This window comes from Anguilla rostrata, chromosome 2 (assembly GCF_018555375.3).
Source record: "Anguilla rostrata isolate EN2019 chromosome 2, ASM1855537v3, whole genome shotgun sequence".
NCBI lineage: Eukaryota > Metazoa > Chordata > Actinopteri > Anguilliformes > Anguillidae > Anguilla > Anguilla rostrata.
The window spans coordinates 45320551-45337227 of NC_057934.1; the positions used below are offsets into that span (position 1 = coordinate 45320551).

Sequence of the window (16677 nt, forward strand, 5' to 3'; positions counted from 1 at the left end):
GAGTGTATAAAGAAAGGAAGGGGAAACTAATATGGTCACTATTCTTTCCAGAAGAGTTAACAATACCTTTGTGCAGCAGGTCTGGGCCACCTGTATGAAGGGGTGGTATTGTCGAGGCGTGGGCAGGGTGCGACACATGGGAGATGTAGGGAGCGCCACCTGTTCTTCAGGACTCGGGGCTGTGCGAATCTGGACACTCGACAGCAGGCCCCCATCCTAATGAGACACCCCAGCACCCCAGGCTGGGCATTCGGGTCAGCTGAGGGAATCTTCTGCTCCATTTAGCGCTCTGATTCCCTGACCCCCACCCCCTACCCTACTATTAAACATGTGAGGCCCTGCTCCTTGCGCAGGCCCCCCCAAGGCCTGTGTGTGTGTTGTGTGTGTGTTTGTGTGTATGCACATGTGCGTGCAAGTGTGTGTGTGTGTGTGTGTGTGTGTGTTGTGTGTGCTTGTGTGTGGTGCTGTGTGTGAGTGGTGGTGCATGTGTGCGTGTGTGTCTGTGTATGTGTTTGTGGGTGCAGCAAAGCAGAAGCTCTGCCATTGAGTTTGCTCAATGGGACCTGACAGCCTCAAATGCCCCTCCTTCAGACCCTCCAACGTAGAACAGAAGGTGAGCAAGCAGAGCCTGACCCTTTGCTTAACCAGGAACCCCTCTTGTTCAGCCACTGTTCAGTTAGCGGAACTTCGCCTGTCATATGCCTTCAATGTTTTCACCATGATGCTGCAGTCACCCAAGTGTGCTGCTGCTTACTGCATGTTATGTAGTTGACGAAGGAAAACAGGCCTTACTTTAAACAGGCTATATTTCAGCATTGTTTTGCTTTTCCTTTATAATTTTTTTCTCATAGGCCAAATTCATTGTGTTTCCTTTGAGATCTCACAGCACCTGTGGCACCATGTATTTCCTGCATGTGAAATGGATAAATGGAAATCTCTCTCAGTCCTGGGGGTATTGGACTGTGATTGGTCTGTGTGGTGGCGGTGGGAAACTATTACCTTAGCGTGGGTTGCTAGCATTTTGATTTCCCGTGGGAGCAATGAGAGAGGAGAGGTTAATTTTCTCTGCCTTTGTTGTTCCAACATTAGCACCTGGTACACAGCAGTTGGGACAATTAACTCCCTTTTTCTGGTATAGAATGGATAGAATTACCTATTTGTGGTAGAGTCCAAAAGATAGAAACGCCAGGTCTGCTCACAGAGTAAAAGTAATAAACTTTTCTCTCTCTTGTGTCGAGCTCTGCTTGTCAGCCAGAATGTCAAACAGAATGGCTGACTTTTGCAACCACCCTGTCCACCCCACCCTCCCCAAAACGACAATGAACACAAAACATTGTGCGACATATGTGCATTTCTTAAACAGAGATTGAAATGCTTGACTGAGCGTTGTCAGCGCAACCACATTTGGAATGACATGGTCGTCAAACTGACGGCATTTTGCAGGGACCTGTTCGCAAACAAAGACAGATGCCGAGACGAGGGGGGTGGGGGAAGGGGGGGAGGGGAGGGGGGGTGGGATTACAGAGGCGGGCGGCACCGATGAAGCACCCGGGGCTCTGGCCGAGCAGCAGGTGCTCCTCCGCGCCGCGCCGCGGCTATTAATCTCTTTCAGAAGGCAGCCACCTCTCGCCCCACGCAGTCCCCCATACGGGCGCCACGCTAATCGCTGCGTTTCGCGGGAGATCGGCGGCTCGTCAGAATGTGAGCACAGCCCCCCTTTGCGCGGGGGCTGCAGAAGGCGTCCCGTTCGCGAGCAAAAGACACCCCTCCCGACACTGCCATCCCCAATTCGATTAGGTTTCTTTAGGCTTGTCGACAGGGTTTATGGAACTGCCTTCACCCGCGTGTGTGTGCCCCTAATGGAGCAGGACTTGGTGCTGATATTTGCTTTGTTTTTTTTGCAGCCGGCGTTAACCCCTGACGTGGTGAATATGGTTAGACAGGCATCAGTAGTTTATATTATGTGAATTTGAGCTTGTTTAACAGATACTTCTGTTTGACTCTTTAAAGCTGAACATACAACTAAAACAGAACTGTATCTGATATCCAACACATGCCTGCTGCATTATCCCAGAGAGCTGTTCAGATTAAGATCTGGGTTGTGAGAGATCTGTAAAAATTATACTATATATTATAGACATATTTACTTTTCTTAGAAATGTAGACTTTTTTGGACTGATATTGTTGACTGCTCATTATATTGTTACACATTACTCCCATAGCTGTTCAATCTATCAGAGTCTTTCATATCTGTGAATATTGTTGCATAATTTAAATGATTTTAACAATGATTGCAATGCCTACCTATGTACACCTGCTTGAGTTTACCTTTGTTTGTACTCCTTCCTTGAATACTCATTCAACAGTGGTATGACAGCCCCCGGAGTCCACAAGTGTGTTCCCTGTTATTGGCAAATTACACCATTAACACTGGTTACCATGTGACACTCAGAGTTCAGGATCATTGAACCAAATGCAATAATCCTCCCTTGAATTCCTCTCTCATATTGTGTGTGTGCGTGTGTGTGTGTATGCATATCTGTGTGCGGGTGTATGTGTGTGTGCGTGTATGTGTGTGTATGTGCATGTACCCATTTGTATATGTGTGTGTGTATGTGCATGTGTGTGCGTGTATGTGTATGTGTGCGGGTGTGTGTGTGTGCGGGTGTATGCATGTGTGCGTGTATGTGTGTGTGTGCGGGTGTGTGTGTGTGTGTGTGTGTGTGTGTGTGTGTGTGTGTGTGTGTGTTTGTGTGTTTGCGTGTATGTCTGTGTATGTTTGTGTGTATGTGTGTGTGTGTGTGTGTGTGTGTGTGTGTGTGAATGTGTGTGTGTGTGTGTGTGCGGGTATGTGTGTGTGTGTGTGTGTGTGTGCGGGTGTGTGTGTGTAAGTCCTTACTCAGAGCTGTGACCTCACATAGCACTCTCAGGCCAGTCCCTCCGTGGGGAGAGGAGCAGTATCAGTAACCTCCGAGGCCCTGTGTTTGGCCCATGGCCGGCCCTAAACCAGGCCATGCTCGCATCACAGCCTTTCCCACAGCCTCCAGCACCACGGGGAACTCATCCATAACTAAACTGTGCCTCCTTAATCAACGGCTGAATTTAGAAGTTGTCCTGGAGGTTGCCAGCCAGGGTCCCAGCATTAGAGAGGCACATGCTCTCCTTTCACAGCTGAATGACGCTGGCTACAGTGGCCCATTGTATTGACTCAGTTCTGAGTGCTTTGATTTGGAGTGACCCTTTCTCCAGTGATGACAGCGCATAACTCTCCTGTGTCATGCAGTGGATTCTAGCTCCTGTAGCCTCATTGGTTTCATAGACAGTGTGGTAGCAGAGAGTGTGATTTAAATAGTTACATAACCAAATCAAATATGATCTACTAAAAGATTAAACGATGCATATTTGCAATGGTCTTTTTCATTAAGAACATGCACATTTTAGCAGAATGATACATCCATCTCCAGTGAATTAATATAACCTGATACAAATGGAGTTGACCTGGATGGTGGCGAAGTTCGGAACTGTGTTCATAACGTGAAAAGACAGAACATGAAAACATTAAAAGCAAGTTTAAAATCCAACAAAGTTGTTTGATGGAAATATTTCCTACCCCAATGATGTTGTTTTGATTATTGACAGAACTCATACATGTAACACGAGTAAAACAGAAAACTAAAAATCTTGATTTGGAAAAAAAAAAAAGATTTAATGTCAGTTTTATAGAATGGTGAAAACTGCACATTACATGACTTAGAAATTGACCCCAGGGGAGCTGATTTTCCAAGCACAAGATCACTGAATGACCTACAGCTGACTTGCCACATTTTTTGCGTAGAAAAGATAGGGTGTCTCTTTTCCTGCTTCTGTGACAAGTTGAAATTTACAAGTATTGTTACTACTTTCTGGCCGAAAATACACTTCTTAATATCATAAAACATCTGACATTATCTGCCAGCAAAACATAATTTACTTGAATAATTTTCTTTAGGTAACTGCTGGTTTGCTAAGGACAGTAATTATGCTTCTTTGTTTTAGGAATGGCACTTCGCACAGGACATAGCATAGCATTTTCACACACTGCATTAGGGGAAAATGAAAGCATGGTTCTGTCAATGACATAAATGTACCAAATGTCTATGAAAAGTAAGGGCTACACAGTAGATATCCAGTACAGACCTTTCTCCTGGTGCCAAAATGAAATGTGTCTGTTCCTTCTGACCCATGGCTTCTGCCGCAGTGTTTGATTGGGTTTATTATAAGCATGAACTCTGCCTTTACTGAGGACTTTGTGTATTGTTTTGTCAGTCTTTTTATATCATAGCTCTAAGCTTTAATGATTCACATCTTGGGCAGTTTGAAGTAAACATCCTAAGTGAACCCTGCTTGAACCAGATGCTGTTAAATATGAGGTATTATACGGCTGAGACACTTAAGTGTTCATAAGAATAAACGACTACCTGTTTTTATCTGAATTGGTATCTGTTTTATATCATTTTGACAGCTTGTTTAAGACTAATCCCCGAGCTAATGCAGAAGAGGGGAAAACCACTCCCCATATACTTGACTGGAATATCTTCTTGTGAATACAAAATATTTTGATTGTTTATAGAGATTACTTAATTGACAAGACAATGTAGTCTCATTATTATCAATGTATCTACCCTCTCAAAGCAGGCACCAGTGATATAACAATAACATTAGCCTGTCTTTCACGCCAGTTCACGTGCTTGTCTGCGCTGCTGTTGAAGTGAAAAATTAGAAGCACATTGAATGTCCAGCCTGGGAACTTTTTACCTTTGGCTAAGTTCTTACAACATGGGAAACAGTGGATCAATGCAAACAAAACTGTATGACACCGCTGCCAACTCCATCATCCACTGCAGCTGAAAGAAAATAAACCCTGCGGGGAAAATCTGAAGGCGCTGCTCAGAATCCTGTATCATCAACAACGGCCTTAACACTGCTCAAAACAACAACGGCCTTAACACTGCTCAAAACAACAACGGCCTTAACACTGCTCAAAACAACAACGGCCTTAACACTGCTCAAAACAACAACGGCCTTAACACTGCTCAAAACAACAACGGCCTTAACACTGCTCAAAACAACAACGGCCTTAACACTGCTCAAAACAACAACGGCCTTAACACAGCTCACAACAACAACGGCCTTAACACTGCTCAAAACAACAACGGCCTTAACACCGCTCAAAACAACAACGGCCTTAACACCGCTCAAAACAACAACGGCCTTAACACTGCTCAAAACAACAACGGCCTTAACACAGCTCACAACAACAACGGCCTTAACACTGCTCAAAACAACAACGGCCTTAACACCGCTCAAAACAACAACGGCCTTAACACCGCTCAAAACAACAACGGCCTTAACACCGCTCAAAACAACAACGGCCTTAACACCGCTCAAAACAACAACGGCCTTAACACCGCTCAAAACAACAACGGCCTTAACACTGCTCAAAACAACAACGGCCTTAACACCGCTCAAATCAACAACGGCCTTAACACCGCTCAAAACAACAACGGCCTTAACACTGCTCAAAACAACAACGGCCTTAACACCGCTCAAAACAACAACGGCCTTAACACCGCTCAAAACAACAACGGCCTTAACACTGCTCAAAACAACAACGGCCTTAACACCGCTCAAATCAACAACGGCCTTAACACCGCTCAAAACAACAACGGCCTTAACACCGCTCAAAACAACAACGGCCTTAACACTGCTCAAAACAACAACGGCCTTAACACAGCTCACAACAACAACGGCCTTAACACTGCTCAAAACAACAACGGCCTTAACACCGCTCAAAACAACAACGGCCTTAACACCGCTAAAAACAACAACGGCCTTAACACCGCTCAAAACAACAACGGCCTTAACACTGCTCAAAACAACAACGGCCTTAACACTGCTCAAAATAAAACAGTGTTAAGCCAGACGCTGGGATGTGACCTTCTAAAATAAAGTTGCTTGTTTGTGTGCTCGTTCTCTGTTCCCCTCAAAACACCATTACACATTCTGTGATATTAATATTAACATTATGCATTTTAAAAACTGGATGAGGAAGTCGTCCTATTGCTTCCTGTAATTCAACATTGTATATGATGCTATTTAAATGCATAGTTTCCGGAAGAAATTGGGTTTTCCCTTTCAGAAACATTTAATTGGAAGAGAAATAGACATGGAAAATATAATGCCCCCAAAAATGAACGAGCGAATTAACTAATGAATGAATGAATGAATAACAGTGCTGGATTTTGTCCTTTGAATGTCTTTAGTTTCATTTTGAAAATAAATCACCTATTTAAACAATGTTCTATTCTGTTAATTGCTGCTGTATGTTATGTTGTTTACATTGCCATCTTGAAATGCACATAGATTAAATGCAATCGCTGTATAAACAGTCTGAAGAAAATGGCCTATAACCAAATTACATTGGAGTATACTAATGATACATATTGTTAATTGATTCCAGGTCCGATTACACTGCCTGTTGGATGGAGTGATTAGGATAAATTTCACTTCATTATTACTGCGATAAAGAGAAACATGATTTTACTGTATGCGCTGAGCTGTATGTGATTCATACTCAGCATGAGCACTTTACAAGAGCCTTCATTGCCCATGAGTAACCGTGGTGTCTGGTTAATTGTGGTTTCTGAAAAGAAACATCTGCTCAGGGCTAGCCTTGATGTGAACAGGGACTCCAGTCCAAGTAAAATATGCCTTTTAATGTGGCATATATATTTTTTCCCTATTTGGAAAAAAAAAAAAACTGTAAACCACCAGCAAAAAAATAGAATACTGAAGTCATGTTTTATTCGGTAGTCATGGTTATTTCATTGGCCTGGGAAAATCTGACAGGTGTAAAACAAATATTATATAATCAGTTGTTGGGAAAGCAGAGACAGATTCTGTTGCCTGGGTCAATATATAGTTTTGTTTCTCTTGGTCATTCTCCTGAAAGAGAAACCTGTTAAACACCATCAATAGGGGTACTGGCACCTCTAAATGCATGATCCAAAGCGAGCAAATTTATGAGCCATTCCCCATGCATGTGTTACCGAAGAATCCCCAAATGCTGCAAGCCTGTATATATTTTCAGTCATTTCAGCTGGATTGCATTTGGCTTTAGAAAGAAAACACATTGTTTATTGTATAAAGCCGCGTTTCCACCAAAATTACCCGGAACTTTCAGTCCCAGGAACTACTTTACCAGGAACTAAAAGGTTCCTTCAGCCAATGGTTGTCTGCGTTTCCACCGGGGTCTAAAGTACCGCGAAGATTAGGCAAATTAGCCCACTGACGTTGTCGTCGGTCCATCTGTCATATGATTTCTTCTGTAACCCCATACTACCACAGAAATAGCCTACATTATTTTCTAATAACCGGGACAGCCCGGAGGGGTTTATTCCACTTATATACAACGGGTTACCAACAATGACTATATATGGTTACTTTTGTATTTATTGATTTTCATATATCCTCTCAAACACATTCATTAACAGCAGAAAACATGCACACGTTGTAAACAATTTGCTGTTTTATTACTTTCTCGTCGTCAATTCCATATAGGCTAATCGCAAAATGACAAGAATAGAACGAAAACTCGGACTTGCGTGAAAATGTAAATTAGTAGTGGTACAGCCACCGTTTGCTTTCCTTCGAAGTTACTGCTAGCCGAGCAGCGAAGTGTGCCCTCCAGATGCGAACCATGCACCATAAATGAGTCCATAGTCTTCCTGGTCTTTTCGTGGAATTGAAAAAATGGCAGTAAAATTGAGTAAAATTACGGCAGTCTGAAAAAGCTAAAGGGAAGATTACTAGAATTAACCTGTTATTTTACCCGGATAAAAAGTGCGGAAGGTGATTTCCAGTTTGCTTGTACTGTATCACCAATGTTAATTATGCAGAACTACCGCATACCTCACATAACTGTATCAAACGTTTTGAGTCGATTACAACGGGCTAACAAAGAAAATCCGGAAGAAAATATTCAGCAACCGAATTAATCCGTTTGAATGTTTTGGTAGCCTACGTAATATGCTGTCCCAGCACGAATGCTTAGCATTTTATAAAACGAATACTAAAGCAAGAAAAGAACAGAAGAGCACACGTTATAATTCCAAGACGTTGACAGGCTATAACCAAAATTAGGCTACTGCGCCGCATAACATGTTTGATTTGAAGTTATTATGAAATTAAATTGGTTTGCCGCTGCATATTTTCAAACATGGCGGGTAATGGCGGAAAATAAATACAACACAAATGCTACGAGTACTCGACCAATCAGAAATGTTCAGCGCTGCAAGCTCCACCCAAAAGGTTCCTGTACTTTCGGAAAGTACTACCTCCCGAGCAGGAACGTTTTGGGGGGTAAAACAAAGCCCCCAGAACTAAATTTAGACCCTAGTTCCTGCGGTGGAAACGCACTGAGTTCCTCAAAAGGTTCCTAGTTCCGGGGTATAGTTCCTGCGGTGGAAACGCGGCTTAAGTTTGGCTGGAGGTACTTATGGTCCCCAGTGCAACTCTACTGTGTTGATAATTAAGGGGAAATGCGTTGAATGTCACAGCAGCAGTCTGAGGGTGAGCTTAAACGGAAAATATTTTTTTATTTTGCCCTTAGATACGATTAAGCATTGTATCAGGCTGGTTAAGAAGGACCTGTTAAAGGCTGTTTTGGAGCCAAAAGATTGGAGAGGGGATATTGAGGGTTTTGGGGGTAGAGTGGAGGGTAACTATTCTTTCTATTTTCATTGAAATGAGGGTAATCTATCAGGAATTTGTAAAGCTCTATTCAGCGCTGAAGAAAAGCAGGGCTGTTGGGGGACCTGTCTGTGGGCTGCACAGACAAGCAAGCAGCAGATGTGTTAAGAAAGTGCCGTCCCCTCAAAAAAAGCGTGCTCTCTCTCTCTCTCTCTCTCTCCATCTCTTTCTCTGTTTCTCTCTCTTTCTCTCTCTCTCCCCACTTTTCTCTCTCACTCTCTCCCTCCATCTCTTCTTTCTCTCTCTCTCTCTCTCTCTCTGTTTCTCACTCTCTTTCTCTCTCTCTCCATCTCTCTCTCTCTATCTGAAGGGGACAGTTTATGGTAATTTTTGAAGAGTGAGCATCAGTGCTGGTGAACACCCTTGGCCCTGTAGTAAAGAAGACAGCCTAGTAAAGAAAGACTTTTGTCACACAGAGACAGAGGATTTACTATGCAGGGCACACGCCCGGTCCTCCCAGCTTTTGGGACTGGAGTACAAGCTGGTGCGGGGGACATTGTGCATATTAGTGCTGGAAAGAGTAGCTGACGTTACCCACAAAAGGCTCTGGAAACAGCTAATGCCCCCCGCCCCCAATTTAAATTAAATCTGAGATGACGTTAGTAAAGTGGATTGTTTAAGTGACTTGCTTCACATGCAGCGTTACATTTAAGCATTACTAAACAGACAAACAAATGCCTGGCTCTTGGGATATTTTTCAGGAAAATCTTTTTTTTGTAAAAGCATTTACACATGCAATATATATTATTGTTACCTTTCAATTGGTTCACATTTTTTTGCCTTTTCACATGATGTCAGCCACCCCTTCATCATAGTCATCATATCACATCATAGTACGCAAGCTGGGCTCGCAGTGATCAATGAGACACTGTAATCCTGACTCACTGAAACTCTCCCATCCCTGGACAACTCTAGAGCCATTTGTACATCATGGCTGCCGGCCATTGTTGGCATTGACATGTCTGGATCTGACGCCGGACCACTAGAATGGTGCCTTAACCGGATGAGCCACCCAGCCATCCCAGATTATTTCATTTTATCTGTTTTGCCCGGCCACATATTCTTTCCCTTCCCCTTTGCACTGAGCGGGAGTTTTGGGCCGGGGAGGGGAGGATCACAGGCAGCGTGAAAGCAGGAAGTGCGGGGCTTCACCTCTGAGGCGGCTGCCTGACGGACAGCCTGAATAGGCAGGTTGAAAGGAGCCCCTCTTTCCCACAGTCCACAATGGTGACATGCAGTGTGCAGCCCGGAGCCCTGCATCTGCCAGTGCTCAGCGTGGGGGCGTATTATGCGTGAAGGGGAGCGAGGGGGAATTCAGCACTGGGGACCAGGTTTTCATTCCACACGCTTGAGTGATGATTTCCAGTAAAACTACCGATGAACAGCTGAGGAGAAAGAGAGATCTAGTTACAGTGTGGAAATTAAAGTGTGTCTATTGTTTAACCTGTTATTCTCCTGGAAATGTTTTTTTTTTTTTTTTATTACTTACATTTTTAATTATTTACTAAGCAGACAGTTAAATACATTTATTTTAAAAGGTTGTCTGTTGATTACAAACTGACAACCAAGGCTGCATTTTATACCATACAGCTTTCTTCTTCATTTTCAAAGACAAAGGTGTTTATGACTAAATATGGTATACCATTTTACACCTTGATTAATAAACATATCCTCGATTACTTCCCCCATCCCCTACTCCCTTTCACTGCATATATGAGTGTGACTGTGCATCGCTGTCGCAGAAGGAAGATGAATTAGCATCACAGCATCCTGAGACAGGCTTAAACAATGGTAGATTTGGAGCTTGGACTGCCCAAGGCTAGCCATCTGCCACAGACACAGCTAGATCCATTATCAGCCCCAGAAGAATGCGAAGCCAGATTGATGAGGCCTTTAGTAATTCATCAAGGAAGCTCAGAGGGATGCACATCACACCAGCGCTCCTGGCCTCCTCCCTCACACAGCAAGCAGAGGCTCCAGCAGGTGGTCTAAGTGTCTCTGCTTCCTGCTTACCACACTCTACAACTAGATGCAGTAAACCGGGTGTAAGGTTCCCTTGAAATAGCCTTATTCAACTCCCTTGCAGCTTTGAACACACGGACATTGCTGGAATGTTTCACCCCTAAGTGGTTTTGTTGTATAAGCCTCATACAAATCCCTCAAACCAAAGACCCCAGAAAAAAGTATGAATGGAGAATGAATCCTCTCTTTAACCTTATTCTTGATGTGAGCTCATTGAAATGAAACCAAGATTTTGACCCATGTTAACACAGCAGAAACCGCAAAATATACTTAAATTTATCTCAATAGCGCTTTTTTGTGGCCAATATTAACAATATTATAAAGAAAGAAGCCAATTTCACAGAAGACAGATACCCATTTCCTTGCACAACATATCACTGGTCAGCAAGTGAACACAGCATGGAAACTTCATCCATTTAAAGAATAAGCAAGCACAGTTTGTAAATGTAATTTTCAAGGAAAAACTGAAGTTTATCATTATATCCGGGACTATGTGTGAAGTTAAGTTAGCATGAAGTTGGTTCAGAAAATATTCATTTCAAATTAAGCTTGTAAGGGTAAGGGTTTGGATCAATTAATTTTTGACAGTTAACAACTATTGTATTGATCACTCCACCAAATCCCACCTCTTTAATTGAAGAATGGGAAACTCATACTATCTTTAATACTGGTTTTCTTGATTTGATTATGGACATTTGGCGATGGAGATCACCAGCAGGATGGAGATGGCTGATGCCTCACCAGTGTCCCCAGAGTCTGAAGGAATGATGCCTGCACTTGGTATGCAGAAAGAGCGGGAACTTCTCTGGAGCGGTGAGACAAAGGGAAGTTGTGAGCCTCTGATTGGATGGCCATAGGACATTGTCATGCAGAGTAACTGGTGCATGCTTGGACATTGCCCTCTGACTCCCACCCAGCAGGTGTGTGCCTGGGGTGCACAGAAAGGGGCTCTCGCGCTCGCCCTTTTGTGGCCGCAGTGCAGGGGTCTTGTAAAAGGGGCTGCACAGGACAGATGCTGCACGTTGATACCCTGGGGGAAAGTGTGCCGTGTCTAAAGAAAGGAGATGATACAATAGGCCAGATAGCTGCCATGCCTACACAGAAGACAAAATCCGGTCTCCGTAGTGACCTGTTGCCGTAAAACGCTTCAGCACACAAAGTGTTCCCTGCCTTGCCACAGGCTGACACTCACAGAATAAGCTGAAGCTGAAATAACAGTAGTGTCTTTTATTCATCTTGTGGCAATACATGTTTAAATGGTAAATGGTAAATGTTTAATTGTAGAATTTAAAGTTATTAGGAATTCAACAATTATGCTATTGCCCCCCACAAAATGTTTCCTCTGGCCCCCCTCCCCAATCTTTGGCCATCGATTTTAAATGATCAATTAGTACAGTTTGCATGTGACAGCTATAATTTGAGTGGTGGCTGTCAGAATGCGACCATTGTTGTAGTTTCAATATAGCAACTTGGTAGCAGTTTACTTTGTTAAAACACAAGACCATGTGAAAAAAATCATTGGAAATGTGCTGAGGGAACCCAAGGCTCAACAATATGAACAAACCTCCATGTTTTAGGACTACAAACTGTAACACTCCGTTAGTGAGTAATGTGTGGGAAATGTTACTTCAGTGTAAATGACCTCGGTGTTACTTCTCATCTGAACGACGGTGTCTCCTGCAGCACAGTACAGAACACAGAATTGAGAACGGAGCCATATCAAGAAAAAAATACATCCTTTTCCAAACATTATGGAGCTTACTGTATATACATTCTATTTAGTCTGACTACCAAGTGTGCCTCTCCTTGGCAAAATACGTGTTGTTTTGGAACAGAATTAGCCAGGATGTTTAACAGAAATGCTATATGAGTTATGAGGGGTATTTCACGTAGCAGGATAACTGAGTTAGCTGGATAACTGCACTGAGTAAAACCCGGAACAGCTCTTTTTTACTTCAGTCCATGTCCCAGAATTGGGAGAGATCCTGGGTCCTGCAGTTATCCCGCCAACTCCGTAATCCTGCTCCGTGAAACAGGGCCCTGGTCCACACCCTATCACGTTGATGCATAATCAGCATCCATTAGGTAGTGGTGACTGGAAAATTCATTTTGAGGCCAGGAGCTGCTGTTGTCACAGCGACACCAGGGTCGAGACAAAAGACAAAACTCTGCATGGGCCGGGGACAATGCGGTACTTGCTGCTTCCTTATTGCCCTCAGCCACTGGGGGCAGTGGAATGTACTGGCCAAGAATAGCTCTAATTGGACACAGAGACTGCACTGGAAATATAACACTGTTTTCAAAGGCCCCATGGAAGCAGACACAAAACTGAGTTTGAAAGCATAGCTTGCCCCCAAAACTGTTTATAACCATTTTCTTCCTGGAAGGGCAGCCTGAAAGCACAGACATACTGATTTGTCATCAGAATGCCAGTGGTCTAAGACCCTGGCCATTTTCTTTTCCATTCAATAACAATGACCAAAAAAAAAAAAAACTAAGCCTACCACTCAGAATAATTTGACAGTGTTTGAAAATGTTGAATATGCATGAACACACTGATCTTCCAGCTGAGAGTTGCCATGATGTTTTCATAGTTATTTATTTATTTCTTTTTGAAGCGTATAAAAAAATGTAGCTGAAACACCAGAAACACTGGAGCCCTTTCTTTAGGAAACAAAAATTCTGAAAAATTTTTATGGAATCATGTTGGACATTATGTGGCTAGATGTGGTTAAAACAGAATTAGCCAACTTCTGAACCAAGGCTCCATGTGTTTTCTAAAAAATCTTTTGTACTTCTCAGTTATTTTTTGTTCCCTTTTCTTTTGGGTCAGCCCTAGTGGTTGGCCAGCTTTAGTTCCATTACCCAGTAACCCTCTGCAGATATGAAAATAGGGCACATATTGAACATCCATTATATTCTGAAGTGCAGAGCAATAAAAGGCTGTGTTAATGGTGCAAATGCATAAAACAAAATGTTTCAGTAAAACTCTGACTCTCTGGTGGGCCAGGAATCAGGAAAGAGAGAGAGAGAGAGAGAGAGAGAGAGAGAGAGAGAGAGAGAGAGAGAGAGAGAGAGAGAGAGAGAGAAGGAGAGCACAGAATACTGCATCGTGACTTATGAATACATGCTACTGATATGGCAAAATAATCATAGTTACATCTGAAAAGTCATCATAGATACACTATGAAGACAGTGATGCACTAGACACTGCGAACCAAATACATGACGTCCATCTGTAGACCCATTTCCAAAATGCACAAGCCATTTATGAGTAGGCAAAGCTTCAGTTTCCTCCTCTAGCCAGCCTCCTATGACTTTTAGAAACAATTTAAAACGTTTAAATTCAATAGTGCTAATCATAAGATCTTATAGGAAAAACTCACAAACTCTTGGCCTGTTTTGGACTTCATGGACAGGAACTCTCCTGAGTTAGAGCATGCTTATATGGGGCAGGATCTAGCATGTTCAACCAAACAGTTTTATGATTTCTCAAAGTTGGTGTTTCTCAAGGGTCAGTGTTTAACACGTTTTGAATTGAATTCCACTCATATCCACAATTTTTAAGTCTAAACTAATTTAATCAGTTATAATGGGAGATCTGGAGAAGTACACAGCCATAGAGTATTCCTCTATTATGTTGTAGAATGTTCTTTTTTTATCACATCCTTAAAGCACTTAAAGGGTGATTTCAGAAATTTTTGGACAAATTCCAGCCACAACAAGCAGTGTGATGTTTCTTTTGCAAGGCATCTCATGATGCTGATATGATACGATTTATAATGTTCACATCATAAATCGGGAGATGTTTGTCATAGCCTGAATTCACAAGCTTTCACATTTTACATCAACAAAATGGTATTCAGAAAATTTATTTTTCTCCCCCACAGTTGAAAACACTAAAAATACTGCTCAGCATCACTTTACTGTGAATTTTGGCAGTATAATCTAAAAGGCATTCAAGCGGGTTATAATGCATCAACACATAATACATATGTTATAGCATTCCTTGTATGGCATCATTTTTGCTGTCTCTTGACCAGACAGTCAGTAAGAATGTTATTAATAGTTACTTACAATGGGAATGTTTTCTTTTCTCCAATAACTTCTTTTTGCCAAGAAATTTCATTGTTCTCAACATACTTTTTTGAGTTTTTTTTCCTACAGGGGCACACACTACACAAGTTTACTGTATACCAATAGCAACATCCTGTCACTTCCCAATTTCATAATGTTTTACTTTCAAGTGTGTGTCAAATACAATGGAGTGGGAATATTCAGCTAGTTTGTTAATGTAGACTGTAAAGGTACTGAACATTAAGGATCAGTCCGATACTAGGACTTAATAAAAACATACAACATCCAGAGACACAGCAATTAATTTAAAATAACAAATATTTTCCATATGTAAATTATGGCACCCCTCTCAAACACTTGGAATCGAATCAACCTAATTAATGTGATGCGTATAAATCAAATTGTTCTTGGCATTTTCAATGCAACAGTTGCATGTGCCTGGACACTATCAAAATCTTACAGGGGACACCTGGACAGGCTCTCAGCAGGGAAATTCTGCTGGAGTGAAATATGCTTATGACTAATTACTCCACAGGAAACAGTGGAAAAAGAGGGATTCCTGGCCCTGGTTCAGATTCTGCCTCGTTGCTATGAGCTTGAACATCTCAAATGTTCTCCTATTTTTCTGATACACCAGCATACATTGTTCAAACCATCCAACCCATATGCCAGGTCCTGTGTGGCACTTCACCAGAAAGTCTCACTGCTTGTACTGTTTGCAAGCTTCCAGTGAACCGAGGCTCACTCAGGGGCCCACAGACCGGCCCCAGGGGAAAGGAGTCATTATTCTGTTGTTAGATAAGTCTGCACAATCACACTGAAGTTGGTGTGAGCCGCAGCATGCTTGCAGCTCCAAGGGTAGCACTTCCTTTCCAGAGAACATTTCTAAACTTGGACACTAAGCGGCCTGAAGAATTGCTTTGCAAAAGACTGGAGCCGCAAACTGTGGAACAGTGGCCTCTTTGAGAGTGGATATCCAGGGTAGGCTTTTGGGCCAATGAAAAGAGGTGGTGGCGGGGGTGGGGGTTGCGGGTAGTCAAAGAAGGTTAGGGAAGCAGTAAATCGCAAGCTGAAAAGGACACGGCATCGGTCCACTTGACTGGCGTTTTCTGTTTGACCCTGGAACTGAGTGGGTGTATTGTTGCTCCTCCTGCGGCAGGCCAGGGGTCTCCTTCCTGCCCCCAAAGAGCCTGGAGACATTGTTCCAGGGGTCAAAGCTGGTCATCTGAATCACGTCTGTCAAAAGCATGATGAATGGAGTTTATATTTCATATTATTGGACTCTGTGCCTCAGGTCAAGGTGCACAGGGGAAAAGAAGCAATGGCTGGGTCATCAGATCGCAGAGGACAAGTCTTGAACTTCAGCCAAAAGGCCGAAGCCTGCTCATAGTCAGATAGACGGTTAGGATTCAGTTGGTAGATTCGGTTTTTGAAAAGCTCTAGTGAAGCAGCTTTGAGTGTTTTGTGTGAAAAGTTGTTATTTATCAGAGTGTGAGAGTTTACAGCAAGTATAATGAGATTCTATTAAACAGGAACTTGGCCAGGTCTCTCTCGTAAAAGAGATTTTCATCTCAATGGCACTAACCTGTTAAAATTAAGGTTACATAAATAACAAAAACAAATCGTAATTGACTTTTCAACTTAAATGCTGTCCAAGATGTGTCTAGTGTTAAATTGAACATGATTACTATGCTTGTGACAGCCACATATCAGTAGACCATGAGTTCAATTTCAAGAGATTCACCTTATCATCTCAATTGTAGTTGTATTTATAGAATTATGAACCAT

At 42.6% G+C, this 16677-nt stretch overlaps 1 long non-coding RNA gene across 1 annotated transcript in view; it reads right to left on the reverse strand.

Moving 5' to 3' along the window:
* Positions 1 to 9481: 9481 nt before the first annotated feature.
* LOC135248185 (uncharacterized) overlaps positions 9482 to 16677 on the reverse strand; it is a 53233-nt gene continuing 46037 nt past the window's right edge. Inside the window, exon 3 of the long non-coding RNA XR_010328382.1 lies at positions 9482 to 10175. This is a non-coding gene — a long non-coding RNA (uncharacterized LOC135248185). The remainder of the gene's footprint in view (positions 10176 to 16677) is intronic.